Below are 6,000 nucleotides of genomic sequence, written 5' to 3' on the forward strand. Positions count from 1 at the left end.
TTGGTTGTACTCTCAATGGCTGATGGCCGTGATTCCTCGTGAACGTGCTGTACTCAATATGTCATGATTTAGATGTTTGTGTTTACAAAATACTGGATAACACTTTACTTAAGGCGTACAGGTACAATGGTAGGTATAATGCGTGATGAAGCATTAAGGGGCCGATTCAGACTCTAGTTAAATGTGTAAATGGAACTTAATTCCCTTTTTACACACTCTTCTCTCAATGCGTATTCTGACCTTGAACTTAAGCATGAGAATATTAGGCTTTTCACCTGCTATTAGTTCGGGTGTGGATCTAAGAAATGAAGATGTGGTGGAAGCGTGTCTACATATGTGCCATATTCTGATCTTGACTTAATTCCCTCATAATTCCACACAAGGAAACCATTAATATGGTTGAGCCTAACCTACCGTTTCCAAGTGGAAAAAGGATCTACTTTCTTTTTTTCCGACAGAAACAACAGCATTCTCCATGCATTGTAATATACACTGCTCAAAAAAATAAAGGGAACACTAAAATAACACATCCTAGATCTGAATGAATGAAATATTCTTATTAAATACTTTTTTCTTTACATAGTTGAATGTGCTGACAACAAAATCACACAATAATTATCAATGGAAATCAAATTTATCAACCCATGGAGGTCTGGATTTGGAGTCACACTCAAAATTAAAGTGGAAAACCACACTACGGGCTGATCCAACTTTGATGTAATGTCCTTAAAACAAGTCACAATGAGGCTCAGTAGTGTGTGTGGCCTTCACATGCCTGTATGACCTCCCTGCAACGCCTGGGCATGCTCCTGATGAGGTGGCGGATGTTCTCCTGAGGGATCTCCTCCCAGACCTGGACTAAAGCATCCGCCAGCTCCTGGACAGTCTTGTGCAACGTGGCGTTGGTGGATGGAGCGAGACATGATGTCTCAGATGTGCTCAATTGGATTCAGGTCTGGGGAACGGGCGGGCCAGTCCATAGCATCAATGCCTTCCTCTTGCAGGAACTGCTGACACACTCCAGCCACATGAGGTCTAGCATTGTCTTGCATTAGAAGGAACCCAGGGCCAACCGCACCAGCATATGGTCTCACAAGGGGTCTGAGGATCTCATCTCGGTACCTAATGGCAGTCAGGCTACCTCTGGCGGGCACATGGAGGGCTGTGCGGCCCTCCAAAGAAATGCCACCCCACACCATGACTGACCCACCGCCAAACCGGTCATGCTGGAGGATGTTGCAGGCAGCAGAACGTTCTCCACGGCGTCTCCAGACTGTCACATGTGCTCAGTGTGAACCTGCTTTCATCTGTGAAGAGCACAGGGCGCCAGTGGCGAATTTGCCAATCTTGGTCTTCTCTGGAAAATGCTAAATGTCCTGCACGGTGTTGGGCTGTAAGCACAACCCGCACATGTGGACGTCGGGCCCTCATGGAGTCTGTTTCTGACCGTTTGAGCATATACATGCACATTTGTGGCCTGCTGGAGGTCATTTTGCAGGGCTCTGGCAGTGCTCCTCCTGCTCCTCCTTGCAAAAAGGCGGAGGTAGCGGTCCTGCTGCTGGGTTGTTGCCCTCCTACACGTCTCCTGATGTACTGGCCTGTCTCCTGGTAGCGCCTCCATGCTCTGGACACTACGCTGACAGACACAGCAAACCTTCTTGCCACAGCTCGCATTGATGTGCCATCCTGGATGAGCTGCACTACCTGAGCCACTTGTGTGGGTTGTAGACTCCGTCTCATGCTACCACTAGAGTGAAAGCACCGCCAGCATTCAAAAGTGACCAAAACATCAGCTAGGAAGCATAGGAACTGAGAAGTGGTCTGTGGTCACCACCTGCAGAACCACTCCTTTATTGAGGGTGTCTCGCTAATTGCCTATAATTTCCACCTGTTGTCTATTCCATTTGCACAACAGCATGTGAAATTTATTGTCAATCAGTGTTGCTTCCTATGTGGACAGTTTGATTTCACAGAAGTGTGATTGACTTGGAGTTACATTGTGCTGTTTAAGTGTTCCCTTTATTTTTTGGAGCAGTGTATATATTGATAAAAGCTAGGTAAATGAGTAATCCATTTGGAGAAGGGGATTGTAAATACACATAGCTATTGTTTTTGATAATTTTTCATTAGGATCCCTGGAGACAAATGTGAAACCGGCCCCTTTTCCACAGTGAAGTAGGCTATAAATAGATGTGCCGTTATTCAACATTTGTATTGTGTTCCTTCTTAATTTGCGTGGATGAAATTTGGAGACCCAAGCAATAAGCTTCTGTAGGGCTGAACCTGCCAAGTTGATGAATGTGCTTTTGAATGTTTTAATTATATGCCCAGACTTTTCTCCATTTTATTTTTCAATTTGTAACATGTTATATATTAGCCACTATCATGAGCCACCGTCAGTAATACCCACATACATTCTGTCAATTTGTAGCTTACATTTTGCATCATTCCATTTTATTCTGTTTACCTTTCTTTACTCTGTCATGCTCGTGTGTTTCCTGAGGGTCGTTAGCATTAGTGGGTCATATTAGGCTAACGTTGTGGAATAATTTGGGGCATGTAGCCATTTGAATCATTATGGAACTCAGACCACACGTAGCAGGTTAAACCTGGAGCCTGGCGCACAGTACACCATGACTGGACTGAGTATTTTTAAATCTACCAGTTGGTGCTGAAAAGGGGACCAATATGCATGTATTTTTATGGCTTTCTTTAATTGATTCCTATATTCTGAACTTGTTCTCTCGATGTATTCTAGTGAGCCTGTTGCCAAAATTATAATTAAAAAGGTACACCATATTTAAAGGGATGGCTTAAGAAAAATGTACTGGAAACCCTATTGAATGAAAACTCCAGGAGAAAATCTGTTCCCAGCAAGTGGGAGGGTTTTCAGCGGTTGAATTAAATGTTTTCAACGCGCTCAATATAACCACACCTGCAAAGCCCATTACGCACCTGCATAAGGTGTCTGAATGCCAACTACTGAGAAGTGCATAGGAAAGGCGCGGTTAGGAAAAGCGTAATTGACCTAAGTCGGAATCTGCCCCGATATGCCTTGTCAAAAGTATCTATGAACTGCTTATAATGTGTTAGTATTCTCTTATAATGGGCCTCTATTAGGAAAAAGTGTCAAGTCCCTCCTCTGAACTCTGGTTTCCCTCAGCAAAGCGAAGGTCAAAGCCGACAAGAAGAATGCATATTTTCAGCTCAGAACAAAGACACTATTTCAAGGAGCTTTTCGCCCAGGGTCCTAAAAACCAAGAGGGCACTGATGTACGCCAAGTGAATTATGCCTCACAAGTGAATTACAGAGGAACTAAGTAAGAGCTGATGCGTGTATGTGTATGTGTGTGCGTACGCCCTTGTGTGTGCGCGTGTGTGCACTATGCATGTGTGTGTGTTCAAACGACGCACGAGGCCGAGGTAAGCTAAGTTAGCTCTCAGGCATATGGAACAAATTGTCAGAAGAAACTGCTAGAAACGAGATGTTTCGAACGCTGTTATACTCTGTAACGCAGTGTGCCAGGGTTTTTATTTTGCTACCCCTGTAGTGATGAGATGAATCAATCCGAATGCAGGACAAAACCTAGACAGAGAACTACATTACTGCTGCATACTGTTGTGAGTGTTGTCATAGCAATGTTATACTCAGGTCTGTATTGTTTCATGGTGATGTTGTACAGATTCCAGATTGAATGATTGGTGACCCAACCACAGATTGTTAGTTTAGAGCTAGAAAACTGTTTGACCATGTTTGGAACTTCTATAGTAGCCAGATTCCCCTACTTTAGAATAAAATGGTCTGGAATGGAATCTAGTGGTCTAGGTATATTTCAAACAACAACACACTTCTCTTTATTACCAGAATGATTTAGGCTGGGATTCAATCTGATCGTGTTTTGTTGACAATGTGCCATTTAAAGGTCATTTTCCAATTGAGCCGACATTTGCAGCGTTTACCGTGAATGCGGTCTCCGTGAACGCAGGAACATTGCCTTTAAAAGACTCATTGTTCAGAAAGCGCAATTGGATTTTATTCTGGCCTTAGTCTTACCATTCAACAGTACATGTGGTAAAGGAGGACACTACGTCAATTAATATTTATAGAAATGTCGTACAAGTACTTTGGCAGATCCAGTCTGACACATAAGCCACTGAACACAAGCAGGGAAGAGATCCTAGCCGTCCCTGTAAAAAAATCCAGAACTCCTGTACATGCTACAGCATTTTCTCAGTTACATTAAATATTGTCTATATGGTGTTCATATTGAGACTGAGGTTGTCCTAACATGGACACTTGATCTGCAAAATGAATAACAGTTGTGAATTTCACTGGAGTCACTTATCTGACAATGACCTGATAGATCATCTCTATGTACCACTCTAAAGCTGAGTTTGCACAGCAAACCATCTGACAAAATCCAGTTTTCAGTCAAGATTTACTCTGTTTTGAAGATTTGAAGTTGAACATTCAATGCTCAATCTTGATCAGCCTCAAAATCAATTTTTGGATGTATAAATGAATGATTATGTACCCATTGATACATGAAGAATATAACTTATCAGCTTAGTTCAACTGTCGTACCCCCATCAGAACTCAAAATATAAGATTGTTTTACTCCAATGTTTGTAAACAAAGTAAATGTAAAAGCACTATATAGCACCAAAACATGGTTAAGGGCTCTATTCAATCTATATCGCGGAAATTCAGCGTTACAGCATGATTGAAATTTAAAGTCCGTTTTTTACCGAAACAGGGAGGATGCTTTCTTATTGTTTTAACTGCTGATTGCCGCTTTAAGGAGGCTGTGGAGAATCTCTCCCTCATAACCTCATGTAGTGTTTGTCTAATTCATTACCCTGTGACACAGTCGTGGAGACTTCTGACATGGCCTTGGAGTTTTAGAGAGCTTTAAACGGCGTATTGAAATATGGGTGAGGTTTGCGCAAAGGAAAATATCCAGAGGAAATTACTTTTGATTGAGCTAGGCCAAGAGTCCAATTGAAATCACTTTTTGGTAAACAAATGCATCTTTTATGATAGAGAATCTGGGTGAAGACAAGAGTTCTAGTGTATAGTATTGTTATGAACTGTAGAATGGCTGGAGACTATTAGGAGATCAAATGTTGCAGTGCCAAGAGTGGAGTCGGCTAAAGAAAGGAGGCCACAGAGGTTGGTTTCTGACAGGACCACAGAAAATTCATTCTCTCAGAGAGAGAGCCATCTACAGAAAAATGTCAAACCACTATTGACAAAGAATTATAATTGAATAATAATTCATTGCATTGTTCTGGGGGTATTGAGGCTGTATTGTGTGGCATACCTCTCAATTTAAATCGACACCAAGTGTTAAGCAATGATCAATGAACACACAATGGCTGTATTGTTGGAGTGGAAATGGTGAGTAATGTAATGGGCTGGCTCTCTCAGTCATTGAAGAATAGTGGGATTCTCCAATGGCGAGTTAATGCAATGTATTGCAGATGAGCAGAATCAAGTTTTATAATTGGGCTCACAACTTTGTCTTTAAACTCCCTAAAGTATGCAATCCTAAAACAAAGCCACGGACAAAACACACGGTCAAACGCACACAATGGTTATTCAACCAGTTTTTGGCCAGTGGGATGACTCATGTTATGTGAAATATGGATACAAAATGTGCCATTTGCAGGTCTGGATAATGGGGTAGCATATTCATACAATAACACGCCAAATATTATTCAAGAAAATGTGAGAAAGCAAAACAAGTTAGATAATCATACCCTGCTATATCAAAGATGAAACCTTTTCAATGTAGTCTACTTGTGCGCTTTAGCCTCAGCCACAATGCAACAACAATTACGCACTTGTGTCCTGCGTCCTTGGAAAACCCCTATCCGCATTGATTGTGTGGGTCACGACGATTACGATGGAGGGAAATGAGAAGAGATTGACTGACTATACGACAAATAGATAGGAAGGGAGGAGCCAGGTTGCCAAGGTGAATGTAGACTACTGTC

This window comes from Oncorhynchus masou, chromosome 11 (assembly GCF_036934945.1).
Source record: "Oncorhynchus masou masou isolate Uvic2021 chromosome 11, UVic_Omas_1.1, whole genome shotgun sequence".
Classification (NCBI taxonomy): Eukaryota; Metazoa; Chordata; class Actinopteri; order Salmoniformes; family Salmonidae; genus Oncorhynchus; species Oncorhynchus masou.